We start from the raw sequence: 21,152 nt of genomic DNA, 5'->3' as shown, positions 1-21,152 counted from the left end.
TAAATCATGTACAAATTAACAAGTTAGTTGCCTTAAGTTGGCTAACATACAGAATTTGTAAATAAAGAATAAACATACCACTTTGGCCTGCTAGTAGACAAACCGGTAGACTTGAAAACACTTTACCTTCTTCTCAAATGTTCTTAACTGGCACACATTTGTCCGTGCGCAGCAATAAAATCTCCGAAGCTTCGAGATACAGGAAGTGACGTCACAGCGCTCTTAAACACGCCTTATCAAAATAAACCAATTCAAAATTACTCAAATATCAAAAGTATTAATTCTGTGCACCTGTAAATGCTACAAAATGTATTGAAAAACATGAAAAATAATACTTTCAATAAACATGTTAAATAAACTTACTAGGGCAATCACAAAATCACAGTGCCATCTTGTGGTGAAACTTTGAACAAAAAAGTTACTTAAACTGCATTTACACTCCCACCATCACACTGCAACTAGCATGGGTGATTCTAAATATGAATAAACAAGATAATGAACTTAGCAATATTACAAAATAGACATTACTTATGAGCCCTTACTCTGCTTCAAGCAAAAGTACAGTCTTGTGTATAGGTCTTTCTAAAACGGTCTTAGCTGAATGTTTTCCTTTGTTGTTCCGAGTAGTGTCACCGATGAGAAGTTTCACCTTTCTGACTCTGCCGTCAGCTCCTGGGGTGACTTCTACTACTCTGGCAAGTTTCCATTGGTTCCTTGGAACACAATCCTCTTGTAGCAGAACAATGTCATTTATCTGTGTGTTTCTGCGGTTCTTATTCCACTTTCTTCTCTGCTGCAGGTTTAACAGGTACTCCTTTCTCCATCTGGTCCAAAATACATTAGCCAAATACTGCACTCTTTTCCACCTTTTCTGCAGATAAAGATCTTCTTTGACAAATTCGCCAGATGGTGGTGAGATCACTTCTGACTTCATGGTCAAAATATGGTTTGGCGTCAGCGGCTCTGGCCCTACAGGGTCGTTGATACACTCCACAGTTAATGGTCGACTATTTACAATTGCCATGGCTTCATACATGAAAGTTCTTAATGATGAAGTATCTAATCTTGAGGCAGACTGGTCGAGAATGGATCTTAGAACATTCCTTATAGTACGGATCTGTCTCTCCCAGACTCCGCCCATATGACTAGCAGCAGGTGGGTTGAAAACAAAAGTAATGCCCAGCTCTTTAACCTTCTCTTGAGTTGCTTGCGGGAACAGTTCGTTTCTTGCACCAACGAAATTAGTGCCTTGATCGCAATGTAATTGACTGATCTTGCCACGTATTGCGATGAAACAACGAAGTGCATTGAGAAAACAGTCTGTACTGAGGTCATCCAGGACTTCTATATGGATAGCTCTTGAGCACATGCATGTAAACAACAGTCCATATCTCTTTACTTCTTTCCTCCCTTCCTTTACACAGAATGGGCCGAAGCAGTCCATACCGCTGTATGTAAATGGAGGGGTGGCTTCCAGTCTTTCAGATGGCAAATCGTTCATCCGTTGATCTTGATTGCATTTCCTGTATTTCCTGCATTTAACACATTTGTATATGAATGATGACACTTCTGTACTGCAGCCAATAATCCATATGCCATTAGCACGTATTTCATTGACTGTCATCCCTCGACCTTGATGATGTATCTTCTCATGGAAGTGTTTGATGAGAAGCTGTGAAACATGATGCTCTTTTGGCAGGATAGCTGGATGTTTGATGTTAGGATGGAGTGACGCTTGTGTTAGTCTTCCTCCCACCCTCAGGATATTGTGTTTGTCAAGGAATGGACTTAACTGGTGTAACTTGGAGCTTGATGCCTTGACTTCTTCCTTTTCTTTGAGCGACTTGATTTCTGTGCCAAATGATTCACTTTGGATGGTGCGTAAAATGAACTCCTCTGCATCCTTTCTTTCATCTAGCGTTGTGCTTTCCTTGGGCATTTCATTTAAGTTTTTTGCATACTTTACACGTCGCCGTAGTCTTGCTATTGCTTTGACAGCTCTTGTCCAATCTGAAAACTTGTGCAGTCGCTCTGAGAAAGGTTTATCTTCTTTTGTCTTCACTGTGAAAACTTGTGCAACCTTGAGTTCTGGGTCTTCCGTACTGATCTCGTTCACTTCGATTTCTTGTTTTGGTAGTTCCTTATCCCATAAGAAGCTCGGTCCTGTGAACCAATTGGAGTCTACAAGTTCCTTTGTCATGACTCCACGTGATGCGTGATCAGCAGGATTTTGTTGAGAGGCAACGTATTGCCATTGACTTGGTTCTGTACTTGACTTGATTCTCTGTACTCTGTTGGCAACAAATACATGGAATCGTTTTGCATCATTTTTTATATAGCCAAGAACGACCTTGGAATCAGTCCAGTAGTACTGCTGAAGATCTTGGATTTCTAACTCGTTCTTTAGAAAGTTAGCAGTTTTTGCAGCTACTGCAGCCGCTGAAAGCTCCAATCTTGGGATGGTAACCACTTTAGTAGGAGCTACTCTGGCTTTCCCCATCACAAGGGTGCATTGCACGTTTCCAGATTTGGTCACAGTTCTTAAGTATGAGCACACCCCATAACCGTGTTCACTGGCATCAGCAAAACTGTGCAACTCATACTTCAGATCTTGGTTGAATGTTGGTGGTACATAACAACGTGGTATCTTTATGGAAGACAAGTTCTGAAGGTCCCTGAGCCAAGCTTCCCATTGAGGTTTGAGATCTTCTGGAAGTGGCTCATCCCAACCCAGTTTTTTCTGACACATTCTTTGAAGGATTCTTTTGCCAACTAGAATGAATGGAGCAACAAATCCAAGTGGGTCAAATATTGAAGCCACTGTGGAGAGCACTCCTCTTCTAGTGAAGGGGTTGTCCTTTACAACAACTCTAAAGCAAAATGTGTCTGAGGTTACACACCAATGGACCCCTAAAGCCCTTTCCATCTTTGGCTCACCAAGAGCTAGGTCCAAATCAGTTGCTCCAGCTGCACATTCTTTCTTTGGGATAGTGGCAATCACTGTTTTGCTGTTGCTGACGAACTTATGTAGGTGGAGCTTTCCTGTGTTACAGAGTTCTCTGGCTTCTTTCACAAGCAGAATTGCTTCTTGCTCTGAGTCCACGCTGGCCAACCCATCATCCACGTAGAAGTTGCGTTGTACAAACTTCACAGCAGCTTCACTAAACTTGCCTTCACCTTGAGCAGCTAGGTGCTTAAATCCAAAGTTCGCGCATCCAGGCGAGGATGCTGCACCGAATAAGTGCACTCTCATACGAAAAACTGATGGTGGCTTATCCAGATTGCCATCCTCCCACCATAAGAATCGAAGATAATCTTGATCTTCTGGGGCGACTTGAAACTGATGAAACATACGCTCAACGTCGCAGATAATAGCCACATGCCCTTTCCGGAAACGACACAAAACTCCAACAAGGGTATTTGTGAGATCTGGGCCTGATAGAAGGTGTTCGTTTAGAGAGGTATTCTGAAACTTAGCTGAGCAATCAAAGACAACACGTATCTTATTTGGCTTTTGTGGATGATAGATGCCATGGTGAGGTATATACCATGCTGGTTGGTTTTTTAATTCAGCCTCTGGTACTTTCTCAGCATCACCTCTTATTATGATGTCATGCATGAATGCCACATAATCTTTGAAGTAGTGCTCGTCTTTCCTCAGGCGCCTTTCCAGGCACTTTAGTCTCAGTTCTGCACAAAGTTTGTTGTTGGGCAGTTTGGGTTTTTCTTGCTTGAAGGGTAGCGGCATTTCAAAATGACCATTTTGCTTTAGTTTTATACCGTCTTTCATTTTAGTCAGAAACAATAAATCTTCTTGTGACACTGGCTCTTTCTCAACACTTCTTTCAACAAAGTCCATCTCCAGCACTTTAATTATGTCAGCTGGATTGATCACTTCTTTGACTTTGTTTCTGCTTACAAAGTGGACTTCAGTTTTGAGCTTATGAGTGAGTTCTACTGCTGGCAGGACTTGTTTAACAATAACATGATGACTTACTCCTATTTCATCTTCATAATCATTCTCAGAGTTACTATAACCAATGATGCTCCAACCAAGCAGGGATTTCTGTGCAAATGGCTGGTCTCTTTTGCCACTAATCACCTCCAGAGGGAGTAAAGCTTGAGGACAGTTATATCCAATCAGTAATCCGACTTACAGTCGAGCTTAGGAGCCATTTCTTCTGATAGATGTGAAAGATGGGGCCAACTCTCTGCGGTAGTGTTTGTGGGAATGTGTGACCTATTGGCAGGAATATAGCTTCTGGTGTAAGTTGTTGGCAGCTTGATTCTGACTTCAGAGTTCATTCCTCTTACTTGTAAGTCCTTTAACTTGTGACTTGACACAATCCTTGTTTTGGAGGTCATAGTGGAAATCTTGAGTTGGACAGGTTCAAATTTTGTATTCAGTGATTCAGCTGTGTTCTTCAGGATGAAAGTTGTATCACTTTGAGTGTCGAGCAAAGCATACACAAGCCTTTCTTTCTCTGGTTCATCCACGGTCGATACATAAACTGGGATAACTGAGGAAGTACAACCCTTTGATTTTTGTTGTAATACTCTGTTGGATGTGACTTGCTGAGATTCTTGCTCTTGTGCTTCAGACACCTTTTCTGTCTCCTGATTGTGGTTTGTTGGTTGTTGATTATTCTTTGCTCTTTTCTCTTTATCCCCCTTTTCCCTGTCTTGATGTAGACAACTTGGGTGAGGTTTCTGACATCTGTCGCACACACTTCTAGACTTACAGTTCTTAGAGTTATGACCATACTTGAGGCAACCAAAGCACAGGTTTTCAGCCTTCACAAACTTAACTCTTTCTTCAACTGATATTTCCATCATCTTTCGACATTTATGTAGTGTGTGACCAGGTTTCTTACAAAAGAGACATGTAACAAATGTCTTTTCATTTGAGCTTGTGTTAAGAGTTTTAGCACTCAGGGTACCACTTCTTCTTGATTTGTCTTTGTATGGATGCTTGTTATCTAATTCAGTTGGCTTTATTGCCTGTAGTGAGGTAATCGGGTTGCATGCAATTCTTGCTTCTTTATTTAAAAATTTAACAAAATGACTGAAGTCAGGAAACATTTTGTGTTCATCTTGGAACTCTGTAACTTTCCTGTTCCAACGTGCACTTAACCAATCAGGTAACTTTGCTGCTATTCTCTGATTTTCCACACAGTCATTTAAAACTTGTAAACCTTGGACATATGGAATGGCTGATTCAACACTTGTTAAGAAATCAGCAAACTCACGTAAATCTTTACAGTCCTTGGCTGTGATTTTAGGCCATGATTGAATCTTGTCACGATAAGACTTGCCAATCACAAAAGGATCTCCAAATCTGTCTTCGAGCATTTCCCAAGCAGCACAATATGCTGTATCTGTTCCAGCTAGAAAGTGACCTTCGATAGCCTTCTTAGCTGAACCTCCAACGTACTTTCTCAAGAAGAAAAGCTTTTCTTGTGTTGGCAGATTTTTGCGATCAACCAATGTTTGAAAAGACAGCTTCCAGTCATTATACTGCAGCGGGTCACCTGTGAAGACTGCAGGTTCAGGCACTGGAAGTCTATTGGCTGTGATTGCTTCAGCAAGTGTCTTTACAAGATCAATGGAGGCTGCTTCACATGCAATTGGAATTTCTGTTTTCTGGACAAATCGTTGATTTGCAGGATCTTTAACTTGAGAAGGAATGAATGGCTTTGAGTGAACATTCAGAAAGCGTGATGGTAGAAGGGAGCTATCTTGTTTGACTTGTAAATGTACACTAGTAGGCGGTTCTTCACCCTCATTTCTTATGCTTTCAGCGTACACTTTTAATCTTGCTTGTGCTGCATTGTGCTTTTGCAGCTCTTTCAATAGTTCCACTTCTTTTCTTTTCTCTTCCAATTTTGTCTTTATTGTAGTGCTCTCTGTTAGAAATTGGGCTCTTTTCTTTGCATCCTCAACTTCAAGTTCTCTGATTTCTTCCTCACATTGATGTTGTGTTTTCATTATTTTAATTACCTCTTCTGTTGCTGCCACTTCAGCTGCAGCTTCCTGTCTTTGTTGCAGTGAAACTAGAGATGACTGCCTGGACATTTCAGAGATGGACTTTGACTTAAATGTGATCCTTGAGCTGATGCTGGATGTACTGCTTTCAAACACAGATTCAGAATCTGGCCAAGGAATACTATCTGGATCCCCATTTTCCTCCAAGAGGCACTTTGCCTTTGCTCTGGCAGCTTCACTGACAGCACAACAAACATCACATCTTCTCCGTATTTCTACATCAGGACTTTCAATCCTTCTAATATCATCATATGTGTTGCAGATATCAGTCATAATGGCGTCTATGGCACTCACAGCTTCAGGTATTAAATCAATATCTTCATTTTTCACCATTCTCTTAAAAGAGTTTATGTGATATTTCCATTTCTTGTAGAATCGCTGAAAATCCTTGGTCAAACCATGTAACTTTGCATCTTCCAAAGATTTTCCCTTTTCAGTGAGTGTGCGTGTGCGCTGGCTTCTGCGTGGGTTTTCTGATTGTGAATTAATAGATATTGAGGACTGTTGAGCTTCCTCTCCATTTGGCTGTTCTTCTGTATCCACTTGCCTTTCATCATCTTGTGTTTTAAGCTCAGCACAACTTACAGTGGGCTTACTTTCATCTGCCATTTTGTTTTGATATCACTTTTATGAACTTATTTCAATTTTGGCCATGTACCTTTAATCTTAATTGATGCAAACTGCTATTTCTTTTGATGGAGAAGCCACATTCAGTGCAACAATCCACAAGCGCTTGCGCTACTTTCAAGACACAAACTTGAGTGCTTGCTTATTTAGCTTCTGCTTGTTAGCTTGTTTCATGTGTTTGTCCAAACACGTGATACTTCCCTTAGCACGTTGGTAGCATCCCTTGCTAATAGCTTGCTTCCAACCGTCTCCTCCGAGGCAGTGTAGTGTTCTACTGTGCCGGCTTGTTCACATACACGAGAGACACGAGCGTTCCTTTTACTGATGTTTAATGCGGTCTTGCGTCTTCTTACTCTTTACACCACATGAACACCGTAGAACTAATGAAAAAGCATAAATCATGTACAAATTAACAAGTTAGTTGCCTTAAGTTGGCTAACATACAGAATTTGTAAATAAAGAATAAACATACCACTTTGGCCTGCTAGTAGACAAACCGGTAGACTTGAAAACACTTTACCTTCTTCTCAAATGTTCTTAACTGGCACACATTTGTCCGTGCGCAGCAATAAAATCTCCGAAGCTTCGAGATACAGGAAGTGACGTCACAGCGCTCTTAAACACGCCTTATCAAAATAAACCAATTCAAAATTACTCAAATATCAAAAGTATTAATTCTGTGCACCTGTAAATGCTACAAAATGTATTGAAAAACATGAAAAATAATACTTTCAATAAACATGTTAAATAAACTTACTAGGGCAATCACAAAATCACAGTGCCATCTTGTGGTGAAACTTTGAACAAAAAAGTTACTTAAACTGCATTTACAGTTAATCTTAACGATTCAATCTTATAATTTCGTTTGAACACCTCTAGTCTGTTCTCCATGAGCTTCTTTCTCACAAATAGCGCCCTCTGGCGGCTCAACGCAGGAGGTGCCTACGGCCCTGACGTCAGGACGCTTGTGGAGGAGGCGTGGCGTCGTTCTGCTGCAGCGGAGAAACATGACATGAGAGGGAGGGAGAGAGGCAGCCTGGTAGGAATAAACGGTTCGTCAGAGGTCGGGATGAAAACGTAATGATGGGGAGCGATGACTGAAGCCACCACGGTAAGAAGCCGAGCCGACCGGGTCCATCCTGTCATGTCTCCTTATTTCCTGTCTGAACGATGCGTGGCTCGTTTGCTTGTGAACACAAAAGGCTGCTCTGCAGAAAAGTGCACCTGCCGTGATGCATGTACGTGCCTCGGTGTGCATTCAACTTCAGCTTCCGTACGATTACCTATATTTTAGGTCGTAGGCAAACTCACCGAGGCCCCGGGTCTCCTCGACGGCTCGGGATGAGACGTTTTCCCCGGTGAGCTGGAGTAAAACGCTGTAGATGCTTAGTCACAGAGCCTGGTTATCTATAGAACCATATAGCCCACATAAGACAGCTGGTTACATTTAGTGATAGTATCACACCCTCTAAATTCACCCCCATTTAAATGATTTTATTTATTTTTTTGTCTCTGAATTCAAATAAAACCCATCTCGGTGTGATTTGGGCCTTTACGTGTTGCTGGTGATTAAATATACAACAGTCAGATGTCTCATCAAGTAAATCACAGCAGTCCTACTTTTGTGTGCATATCAAAACCAAACAGAAGGCCTAACAAATGTGCAAAGCCCTCTCTGCCTAGTTATTGTTGTTCACAATAAACTCCCCATGTCTGCCTGTTAAGATAGGGAGGCCAGTGATTCATTGCTGTGGTATTTTTAAAGCCTTACTCGTGTTCCCTGCATAATAAAACCATTACTAACAGCTTATTTTTGAGTTATTCTCTCATTGAGCAGATGACGATCAGGTCAACGTCAGCGTGTCAACTTTCCTCCAGCTTTAGTCAGATTTGTGGGGCGAGCAGCCGGACGGGAGGCGTGTGTGATTTAGAGGTGTCTCAGATAGTTGGGACTGGGCTGCAGAAATAGGGCCAGGCCAGACCATGCCAGGCCATCCAAGTCCACAGTGCAGCAGCAGGACACGGGGGAGACAGTGCTTGGCACCTGATCAGTTACCACAGTGAATTCTGTTCTTGTCTCTGGCATTTAGCGGCAGAAAAACAAAGCAGAGGCGACTGTTGTTGTTCAACTTGGGCTTTCATGTTGCTGAGGCAGTGCTGCTTCATCACACCGTTCTCTGATGGATACAAAATGACAGCCCTTTGCAAACATCTGTGCCTGTTGCCCACTAACTACATCAACAACCCGAACCAGAGAGCCGCCCCTCATCCTGCGCAGCACAGCTTGTATTGTTTATCTACATTTGGACACATTTTACACCCAGTTTTTAATATGCATTTAAAAATCACTCGTTTGAGCTTCCGCAATTCTGTCAAAGTTTCGTCCACGGTGGACATGTCTGAGTCAAGTGGCCACTGCAATCATGGTCCAATCACTGCTCGGCTCTTGAGTGGGACCTGTTCTTCAGACGTGTCTACAGGTAAGAAAGGCCGTGTCAAGTGTTGTGTCTGCAGGCTGAGGGGGGTCGGCTGGAGGTCAAAGAGGGGGGTCGGGTTCTTGTAGACCAGCTGGATGTGGTGGAAAGTGTCTGTCTTAGATGTGAGCTGTGCACGGGCCTACGCAACCACAGGACGTTCGTGATGGGAAACAACAGCATTAACCACTGCACCACCATGCTGTGTTAATATCTCCCTTCAAAACCCTAAAAAAACACCGGTTGGGAACATCTTGTGTGCAGGAAACAGGACGTCTAGTACAGGTCTACGTCTGGTTTCCCACCTGTACTTGATGCAGGTACTGGTTGCATGTGTTTTTCCTGACTTTGCTTTAACAACAGCCAGCTGCAGGTTTAGTTGAAAAATTGTGAAATTCAATCAATTGTGATAAATTTAGTACACACAATTGGTGACATGAATACTTTATATGTGGCATGTTGTCCAACCTGAGCTGTTCTGTGGCTGCTGTATACAGTTAGTCACTTTTTGCAGCAAACAGTGAAAGTGACAGCATTGTTGCCCCTGTGCCTGATTAAAATTCACACGTTATAAGAAAATAAAACAAACTAATTAGAAGGATAGGCCACTGGGGAACGTATGAGCAGTCAACCTGGTGACCATGGCTCTTTGAATGACCTCAGTTTGAAGAAACAGAGTTTAGCCCTGATCAGACTGACAGGCTAAAAGCTAGTCACTGTAGCTTGCCAGCTACAAAGTCGACGTCTGTGGTCATAAACAGCTCTCATCTTCAAAATTTCACAGCAGTTCATACAAGTGCTCTTTTATAAATCTGTACACTGCTGTCAAATTAGTATTACATGGTTATTACGGTTGTAACGTAACCCTTTGATGCATGAATTATGAAATCTTCAACCATGATTTTTTAAACAATCTTTTTCATTAATCTTTATGTGTGAATGAAACAAATTTCATATTTACATATTTTTTGTAACATTTCATTTACACACAGTTTATTACATGTCCACCTCAGTGGACAGCGTGCATTCTGAACATGAAATATGTTGGCTTGACTTACTGAAGTCCAAATGGAGGGGCTCACGTGCAATAAAGTCTTCAACAGCTGTGCTTAATAGCAAAAATAAATAAATATCAATTTTGAGTACCTGTCCACTTTAGTGACCAATTAGATGAATATGCATTTATTGTAATTATACCCTAAGGTACAACAAAACCGAGGGTGCTCCCACACCACAATAATGTAAGGGAGGTAGAAAAGTCCATGGCATTAAAAAGACATTGCTTAAACAAGCCTACAATTTACTCTTTAGCTATCCTTCTTCCTGTTTCCCATCATGCACTGGTGTCATGGTTCAACAGTTACAGGCGACGGTGGCAGAGGTGTTAAGTGCCCATATCGTAACCGGCGGGTTGTGGGACTGAGTCCCACTCAGTCTGTTGCAGTCACTTTGTCCTTGAGCAAGACACTTAACTGGAGTTGTCTGCTGGTGGTGGCTGGAGGGACCGGTGGCGCCAGTTTTCAGCTGCCTCGCTTCTGTCAGCGCGCCCCAGTGCAGCTGTGGCTACATCGTAGCTCATCACCACCTGGGTGTGAATGTGATTGTGTGAAAGGGTGAATGAGTGATTGTGTTGTGAAGCGCCTTTGATGCTCTACACCAAAACAAGCCATTTTCCATTTCTGGTTACAGTGTCAACAAATGGTAAAATGGCCTCTATTTATAAGGTGCCTTCTAGGTTCTACAACCCCCCAAGGTGCTTTACAATACAACCAGTCACTCACACTCACACACACACACACACACACACACACACACACACACACACACACACACACACACACACACACACACACACACACACAAACACACACACACACACACACACACACACACACACACACACACATTCACTTACGCATAAACAATTCAAACAGCACTATTAAAAGAACAATTTTGATGGGCATACGATAAAATAAGATAAAAACATACAAAGGGAGCAAAAATATGAATGAAGATGCGTATGAAAACGTGTGCAGTTGTTTTATGCAGTAATCATCTTTGTTGTTGGCCACACACAGACTAGCCATTAGCATATCAAACTAGTCAGCTTTACTCTGTGTTTTTCCAAACTGAGGCTTTCCAAAGAGCCATATACAACAATTAATATGTTCTCCCTATAAGGTATTTCCCAAATGGTTAAGCATGAGTTTGGTTTCAATCTGAAGAATTAAAATCATACTTTGTCTAAGTCGAGTCTAAGTTCTAAAACCAAAACTTTCTTTTAGAAAGAAAGAAAGAAAGAAAGAAAGAAAGAAACAATCTTTTAAATAGCGCCTCTCAAGATAAAAATCACGAGGCTCTTTATATAAACAAAAAAATGATAAATTAAGTATAAAAAAGATGACAAAAAAGATACAGAATATGTTTTACAAGATCATTTTTATTCACTCTAAGTTTTATTTAAAACAGGTTTTTCAAATGTAATATTTCCTTTAGCAATTATATTTTAGTGTGTGTAAATGGAAAATATAGCGCCTTTCAGAGTCAGGGGACTCTAGTGATACACTACAATGTATCATTCATCCTTTCACACACTGATGGTGATGAGCTACAATGTAGCCACAGCTGCCCTGAGGCACACTGACAGAGGTGAGGCTGCACAACACAGGCGCCACCGGTCACTCTGACCACCACCAGTGGGCAAGGTGGGTTAAGTGTCTTGCCCAAGGACACAACAGCAGAGATCTCTGTCCGTAACTGCGATCGAACCTGCGACCTTCCGATTACTGGACAACCCATTCTACCTCCTGAGTTACTGCTGTGTGTGTGCATGCGTGCGCACATGCGTGTATGTGTGTGTGTGTGTGTGTGTGTGTGTGTGTGTGTGTGTGTGTGTGTGTGTGCGCGCGCATGTGTGTGTGTGCGTGCATGTGTGTGTGTGCGTGCATGTGTGTGCGTGCATGTGTGTGCGTGCATGTGTGTGTGAAGCTGATTGTCTGGTGCTGACTCTGAGAGTTAAGTGGCTCCATGGAGACATCCACCACTGGAACATTCACCTCTCCGTGCTCAGAGGGCACCGCCGTCCCCTCCTCTGGCACCAATCAGTGAAGGTTTATAAATCAAACAGATCCCTGCTGCCCGAGACATCCTTTGGTAACTCAATTTAGATTCACGCAGCACTACGAGGTCTGTCGTTTCTGTTCATTCAGAAAAATAGGTCACATTTCTTTTTGTCTGAAAACGATCTCTCCATTCGCTGCCCGGCGTGATGTCATTTCGTTATGCTTTCATTCAAATTAAATGTTGTTGATAGTAGATTCATAACAAAGGTAAGCCAGGCACAATGCTGACATAGAAAACGCTGTGGTGGTGTTTATTAGTTTGTTTATTGCATCGTAAGCAACCTAATTACATTTGTTCTGTAAGTAAAAAAGAAAGAAAATGTTTAGTAATCTTTACTTTATAAGTCATCGGATCTCTAACTAAAAGCAGTGCAGAATGTAATTTATTTCAGCCATTAATTACAAATTTCCCTGATAATGAATTATTTCCATCTACAGAAAGGCAGCCGGATGTGACTGAGCAGGTTAACGGTGTGTGAGTGTTTCTGAAGCAGGAGATGCTGTGGTGTGTTTGTGACAAGTGTGTTTGCTGCTTTTTACCGTTTTCTGCTGACCTTCATGTTACAAGCAGCCCTATCCTTCATTCCCATTGTACCTTAAACAAAACACAGTTTTTTGCATCATTAAAACACAGCTGTGGAAACAAATTTCCAGCAGAAAGTATCTTGCGTGTGACGCGGCTGAGGACATGATCTGGATCTGCAGAATCTTCAGAAGTCTTTCTTTGTCAGAATACTTTAAAACAGCGCTCTCGTTACTCGTCTTATAGTTTTAATTCAGCATATTTTTATGTTTGCTTGTCTTTGAAAAAAAAAGATTCATTTTCTCAAACAAATGTTTGTTTTATTGAAGCAGGAAAAGGAAATTCCTTATAACTTAAAGTGCAATAAAAGCTGTTTTTCATAGGTGGGGGAATAATAACAGTTGCTATAAAATGTGCAAAATGTAAACAAAGGCAGTAAATGTGAGGGAAGGGAGGTCGCATAATAGAGGAATGGAAGTTTAAAGGAGCATATAATTTAAACAGTGTCAGCAGCTCCTATGGTACTGAACCATAATAGTTGAATAACTTTAGTTATCACTGGTTGATGTTTTTTTATATAAATTATTATAATTGAATGATTTTGTCCCTTTGTAGGCTCTTATTTTGAAATGACTTCCTAGTGAGATGCTTTTTGTCTAAACTAAGGTTAAACTCTTGTGCATCTTAAAGAATATTTTTAAAAAGTCAGAGATGGCAGAATGAGGGCAAAACACACTGGAGGAGTTTGACACGTATCAAAAAATTAGCCATTACTTTTGTTTATGACAGAAATCTGAGCCTGCAGTTCCCTTAGAGCTCTCATTCGCTGAGAAACTGTGTAACGCTTGCTCTTTTTGAAATACGATAGGTCACTCTGAGTTGCATGTGCATGCTGAACGTTAAAATGCTCTTCAACCCCTATCGCCTGCATTAGCAGCAGAAAGAAAATAGCTCTGCTATGTCACAGGGTAAATTAGCATTTCTGGACCCGCCCTCCTTGGCTTGCGACCACAGAAGGCTGTACAGATTTAGCAACCAGAAGAGGGCAGACGCCATATTAGCTAGTGGTAGCTATTTATTAGCATCGTTACAACATGGTATAAGATGTTTGGGCTTGTGCCATTTGACAGTTGCATTACTGTTAGTCAGAGGCGAGACGTTTTCACATTTTGATTATTGATCAGTAAGACTTGGGAGTCCTGTCTTTTTCTGCCCCCTCCAACCCCCTAGTCCAGGGGTTGGCAACCTGTTCCCATCAAGGAGCCATTATTACCCATTTCCCACAGTAAAGAAAACACTGGGAGCCAAAGCAGCCGCGGCGTTGTGGGCGGGGTCTACCCTCAGACAGCAGAGCTTCTTTAACCAATCACAACAGCTGACAGCAGCCAGTACCGGTCGCTCGTGTACGTCAAAGTAGGGCTGGGCGATATGACGATTTTAGACCGTTTTACGATCTACACATCTGACGGTCTGTCATTTTTGAGACACCTTTTTATCACGATTCACATCTCTGCTGTTGAATTTCTGCCTCTGAATGAAAAGGGAACTTACCTCAGGCGAATGACACGCCTTTGTTTGACCCTTAACCAATCAGAGTGAGTCATAGTAATATATTAGTGCCCCGCTTGTTTTCACCTGTGTGTGAACAAACGGCTTCGCCGCGGTTGAGCGACAACGAGGTTTTCGTTCCGAAGAGGAACGCAGGGTTTCCTTAGCGCGCGGCGCTAACATCTCAGCGACGTGACATGTCTCGGAGAAAGCGTAAAAACACGTTGGACGCTTCTTCTGAAGCAGGAAAATAACACCTCTTCTTAAGCAGAGCACAACATCGCCTCGGCTCGTTCACCCTCTGCCGAGCCGGTGTCGGTACAGGACTGAGCTCGGTCACTGGGTCGTTGGAGCTGCCCCATGACTGCCTGATGGAAAACCAGCGGGTTTCATCACACACGTAGTTTCTTGTTTTTGGTGGGGACCCCCTGTATTTTACCGCTCCCTCCTGCAGTCTTCCCCTATTACAATTTAAAATGATTCTGTAAATTCGTGTATCAATAGAAACAATCTCTGCCTCTGCCAGCTGCAGTAAACGTAGTTTCCAAATAATAAGAGGTGCATTCATCTGTGTATCTCCTTTGATCCACATTAGTGATATTTTCAGCACCAGAACAGTGAAGCAAAGAAACATTCCTGAGTTTGTTAGTAATTTTATTTATTAGGTGCATCTAACCTGTTCTATTTTTCTCTGAAATGAGATCAAATCAGTGCTTCTATGGGTTGTCTCCACTCTGCACTGGAAAGTTTTACTTTATTTAGAGACTTGTTGCAGAAAATATTCAGAATGCGCAGTTATTTGCTACCACAAGCGATCTCTGGTCCAGCCGCACATCAGAGCCGTATTTGAGCTTAACTATCCACTAAATGAGCAAATGGGAGCTACATAGTATTTTGAACAAGTTAATGTTTGCACAATACGTTTGCAATTGACATGTTTGCACTTTAAATATGTTTACGATTTTAATTTATGTTAAGTTACTTGAAAAACGAGAAAAACAGATTTTTGTAATTGTTTCTCTCAGGGCTTTTATCATCTCTGGTGTGAGTTTAAAATATAAGTGTGTTAGCACTGTGCTGATTATCCCTAATATGAATAAATGTTTATTTATTCAATGTTTCTCTTCTTTAATACGCAATTGAAGTTATGCTATCCATGGATAAAAAATCGTGATAAAATCGAAATCGTGATAAAATATTGGAAAAATCGTGATATTCTATTTTTGCCATATCGCCCAGCCCTACGTCAAAGTTATCTTTCATAAGACGATAATCAATAAAACGATTTATATATAGTGGATCCAGAAGTTGTAGCCCGTCTCTGCCTACAATATTTTGATATTATTCACCCTGTTGGTGGTTTTACTGAGCAGGTGCCACTTTTGTCATACGTTTCTTTTTAAAACATGTTTAGACGGTTCAGAATACAAATCCAGGCTCTGCCACGTTTGATTGTTGTAATTGAACTTTGTAGGTGGGGAAGGTCAGAAAAGGATCCGATCAATTTGTTTTTACCTCGTTTACAGTGACGGAGATAACGGTGCAGTGCGCCTGGCTCTGGTGTTAATCAAGTTAAACTATATCTCTTTGCAACAATTTTAACAAGAAAACAGAACAATTAAAAGCAGGGCTTGTGTTGACCGGATAGTTCCTGTATTTGACCGTTTATTTTGACGGAGAAAGAATAGAAAGAATTACCCCGACGCATGCAGACGAACTGACATTTTATTCGTTTCGCACATCGCAGATGTAGCTAAATCACTCAAGAAATGATTCCCATCTGAACATCTGAGCTGGACACTGCTCAGCACAGCTCACTGTCAGCGTGTACTACATAAGGTACACAGCGAGCTGAAGATGTGGAGAGGGGCTTGGAGCGCGTCGCAGAACCAGAGCGCATGCAGGAAGATTCCTCCGACTGAAGCGAGACTTGTCACTTAGAAAGTGTTCCCTGATTATGAAACTTTGGCTGAATAGCACTTGTTCCTGTCTCCAATGTGGCGACACATCCAGGAGCCGTCTGAGGAGAAGCCCAGAATCTCACATCCTCGTCAGCTCAGAAAGCGCCTATGATTACGCACAAGCGTGACGCGTCAACCCGGTCTCACAGTAAGACCGGGTTGGAGCTGTTCAGGTTTACGCAGACAATCTTTACATTTAGAATTGGCATACAGATGTAAAATTTTTGCAGTAAAATATAAAGCATTTTATTTAAATATCCATTCATTATTTTACAAGCACAGAGAGCCGCATCAGATGGATGGAAGAGCCGCATGCGGCTCCAGAGCCGCGGGGTGCCGACCCCCGCCCTAGTTCTTCGATAAACTTCTACCCTCTGAATCAGGAACGCAAGAGCTTTGTTTCCTCAGAAAACTACTTTGTATTCATTTATACTATAAACAACTGCAAATTTGATTGAAAAATAACAAGTAAATGAGCCCTTTAAAGGTGTGTATCACTGAAAGCGTTTTTTGAAATTATTTCTGATATATTTATAATCGGTCACTCTTGAGATTTTCATGCAGGCTGAACATGAAAATAGTCTCCTACACCGATGTCCTGCATTCACTCCTGATAAAAAATAGACGGTGAAATGCTAGGATTTCAAAAGCCTGCAGAAATGTTAGCGTTAGCAGCTCCACCACACAGCTGAACTCCCCCAGGCTTGTGTTATTTGTGGGGATCAAACGCCAACGCTGCAGAGCAAAATGGAGTCACTGGTAGAGTCGCTTTGCTGTTAGCCAATCAGAGGCACAATGTCCAGATATCAGGAAATAAGACTCCAAATCCTGCCGTCTGAAGCTACCTTCTCCTCCAGTTGTGTTGTACTTCCTGCATCTGAGCTCCCCCCCGAGTACAACTTACAAGGCATTCTACTAGCGACCACGGCAAATGTATTTATTAAACGAGTGTTCCACATCTTTGAAACGTGAACTCTGGATAGTGTTTCCCATCTTAATGCGGTATCACGATTTAAGTATTGACCAACATGATTATGATTTTCCTTTTCATTAATTAGCTGGTCTATAGTTTTTTTAGAGGCATTTGTGATTTTTGAATGACCTGAAAGTTCTTTTCAACTAGATAAAAGACTGTTGATGTTGCGTTGTGATGTCCAACATTTAGGGTTCAGTAGAGAAACATATTAGCCTGGAAAGGCTGCAGGACGCCAGAGCCGATCACACAGAGCAGCTAAAGCAGGAAGTGCACTTCAGCTGTATTTACTCTAAACATTTCTGCTGTGTGTTTTCATTTATCCTTGCACAGAACAGCTGTTCAGCAATCTGAGCTTCCTTTTTATGTCTCAGATAGTATGAAGTCAATATAAATGACTGATTTACAGATTTTAATGTTTTATTAAAACGGCTGAATCAAAAACGACCTGATGCGATGTTTGCGGTCTACTCGTGAATTCCCACCTAGTTAGAGATAAAAAGTGACTCACTTAACAACAACACACTCATGTTAGAGTTACTAGAGTCCCAGTTAAACCATCAGCCCTGGGTAATTACTGCTCTGTTACTGTTTATCACAAATGTTTTTGCTTCTTCTTTTTTGTTTCTCTATACTTGTGAGCTAAGTATACAATACGATGAATTGAATTGGTACAAACTCAGTCTGTCTTCCATATATATATGGAAGACAGACTGTTGGGTTTATAGGATTTATTTCCTCTTATTTAAAGAAATTAAAGCAGGCATAAGTTGTGATATGTTTCTGATCATGTGAAATGAATGTAATAATAATAACAATAACAATAATAATAATAATAATAATAATAATAATAATAATGCACCAGTGGCACAGTGGTTAGAGCTGTTGCCTTGCAGCAAGAAAGTCCTGGGTTCGCTTCCCGGCTTGGGATCTTCTTGCATGGAGTTTGCATGTTCTACCTGTGCATGCATGGGTTCTCTCGGGGTACCCCCCCCCCCCCCCCACCCCCCACCCTATGTGGACAAGTGGGTTCAGAAAATGGATGGATAGATAATAGTAATAGGGATGTAAGAAAATATCGCTATCGTAATATATCATGATTTATTCCAGTGATATTACATCGATATTGAAACGCCATGTGTCTAATTTTTTGGAAGAATTTACATGCAAACGTTTGTGTATTTTCTTTTCTTTTGGTGCAATTCAAACACCGGCCGCTAGTTGGCAGCAGTGTGCAATGGGTTCTGTTTCCACCATTGAAATGTAAATCCCTCTATTGTGGTTCAGATCCCTCATGTTAAACATGCTGAGTATCAGTTTGGACTGTTTATTGAATATTGCTACAATAAATTCAGTCTTAAAAAGTTGCTAATAACGTCTGACTAGATGTATATCATGATAATCGTATCGTATTGCCAGAATTTCACCAACACACGTCCCTAAATAATTATACTAAAAAAATATCAAGTTAACATATTTTCTCATGAAAATACTTTTAAAATAGCTACTATCGGCCTGTTTGGAGATTTTGAAAGAATCACAGCTTTTTTACAGTTGGCATGATAAAGGTACAGTTTTTAAAAAAAGTTATTGTCTGACAATGTAAATTTGTTAATTTACAAGAAAAAAAATAATTTGAGATTACAATTACAAATATGTCAGAAGAATTTATGGATTTTACATAATTAATAAACAACCTTAAATAACAAAAGAATCAAACTTTTTTTGCCAAGTTTACAACTAAACCACATTAAAGAACAGCCGGGTTATTTTGTGCAATAATTTCATGGTAATCTCAAAATTTGCCCCTAAATAAATGTTGTTTTTTAGTGTTCTGTCTCATTTATGTCCAGAATACCGCTGGTGCTCGTGCTCTCCTTTACAGCTTTAATGAAAATTTACCTCAAATATTAATGCAACGAAGCGCTTTAGTTCAAAACCGACAGCCTGCGGACCAGACCGCATAGAGGCAAAGTGACATTATTGCTTCCAGCAGCATCTTTCTCACAGCAGGTGAAAAACAGCACTTTTAAAAAATGTTATGTTCCAGGAAGTTATTGTAGAATAAAGTCTGTGTGTAAGAGTTCAAAATGATCTCATAATCTCAGCATCATATGTAAAACTTTGTGGCCTCGATAGAGCGTTTAGTTTGTAGCGAGACGTCACAACATCCCATTATATGATGCTGGTGAAGCGAGCCGAGTCCTCAGCGTTCTAATAGATCGTGTTGATTATTAAGTATTGATGCAAGGTGGAAATAATGCATTTTCCTGGAACCGTGCTGCTTTATTTCTCCATCATAAATCACAGCTGATTGTTTTTCCATTGCTTTATTTTTTCCAACTTCTGCATCTGTTAATTGAATTCACCAGTAATTGGATGTCTCGTACCTACGCTAAAACATCCAAGCTGCTGCCGCAGAAATGACAGGCTTCTGTTTCCCACGGCAGAGAGGGTGTCCTGACATTTTGCTGTGCACCAACATGTACGGGGCAGGGATGAGTGCCATCTTTTATTAGTCTTCTGTGTTTTGGCCGCTCTGTGTGGAAGCACTTAGCTCTTAGATTGGTTAACATTTTCAGGACAGCGAACCACACACACATAAGCACGAATGTGACTTTAGTCCTCGTTTGCCCTGAAGAATCCACAAATATTTAGCCCAACAGAGAAGGATCAGACTGAGGTTTGACCAGTAAACCAAATATCCAGACATTTGCTGAATGAATCCCCCTGTGGCTGATTTACTGAACTGGACTCAGATTTCAGGTTTTATTGGACCTGCTGACAGATCAGACCACAGCTTCCTGTTACACAGAGCTCTTTTATTCACATCTTGTATCTTTTTTCTTGTAGCTGACAAATACAAATAGCTAAATTTGTTGTTTTTTAGAATAAAGAATAAAAATATCCCATCACCAGATGTTGTGCCACCGGCAGCTTGTCGCCTCGTGACTCCCAGTTTCGTTCGACAACCATCAGACTAAACAAATTTACACTTTGTGGAGTCAAGACGGTGCAGCAGGGGAGAGGCTGGCAAGAATTTACTTGGTGTTCAGTCACGCATGACCTCACAGCGTCTGTGACTTTTGTTTTTTCTTTTTTCTCGGGGTCTTTAATCTTTTTTTTTATCTCACTCTGAGAATAAGCAGGTTAAAAGCCTCCTGTTTGGTTTATAGGAGACATATTATGACTTTTTCCCCTTAAGTTATAAAAGTTCGATGGTTGATACAAAACATTCATAAACTTCCTAGCACTAAATCCCTTTGACATGGAGCCATATCAGCAGTTTTATTCTTGTCATTTTCAGTACCTTCCAGAATGAGCCGTTTCAGGGCTCTGTCTCTTTCAGAAAACAAGGTGCAGCTGGCCACGCCCACCCATCCTCCGCTCAGGCTGCTATAAGCTGAGAAGCTCAGCTATCCAGGAGGAGCTTGGATTAGAGCCACTGCTCCTCCAGCAGCAGCTCTCTTTTGGGCATGAGAAGTGGTTTATTCTAACTTCCAGGTTTGTGACATCACAAACAGAGATTTTTTTTAAACGGCTTGTTTTAGATGAATAAAGCCAAATAGTGACAGAAACGTATATATTTTTTCACGTTTAGATTGTTTATAGAGACAAAAAAGACCCACATGGTAGCACAAAAGAATGCAATATGTGATTTTTGCATTGCACATCTTCTTTGAAATGTTAAGGCATGCCCAGCTGCAGATCAGCTCATCCAATAAAAACAAGTGTGCATTAGTTCTGAGCATGAGTTCATAGCGTTATTAAGCTTCTGATTTTTTATTATATGTGTGTAATTTAGGACCGCATATAAAAGGCACCTAGGCTGGATTTGGACAAAAAACCCAACCCTTCAGGCTGACTTGAATATAGGCT

At 41.1% G+C, this 21,152-nt stretch overlaps 1 protein-coding gene across 1 annotated transcript in view; it reads left to right on the top strand.

The window, feature by feature from the left end:
- The first annotated feature begins 7,643 nt into the window (after positions 1–7,643).
- otud7a (OTU deubiquitinase 7A) overlaps positions 7,644–21,152 on the top strand; it is a 37,908-nt gene continuing 24,399 nt past the window's right edge. Inside the window, exon 1 of the mRNA XM_015964446.3 lies at positions 7,644–7,783. The gene's annotated coding sequence lies outside the window, so the exon portion shown is untranslated. The remainder of the gene's footprint in view (positions 7,784–21,152) is intronic.

The sequence above is a fragment of the Nothobranchius furzeri genome, chromosome 4 (assembly GCF_043380555.1).
Source record: "Nothobranchius furzeri strain GRZ-AD chromosome 4, NfurGRZ-RIMD1, whole genome shotgun sequence".
Lineage (NCBI taxonomy): Eukaryota > Metazoa > Chordata > Actinopteri > Cyprinodontiformes > Nothobranchiidae > Nothobranchius > Nothobranchius furzeri.
Note: the sequence above shows the minus strand (reverse complement) of the source record. Positions and strands in the feature narration are given on the sequence as shown.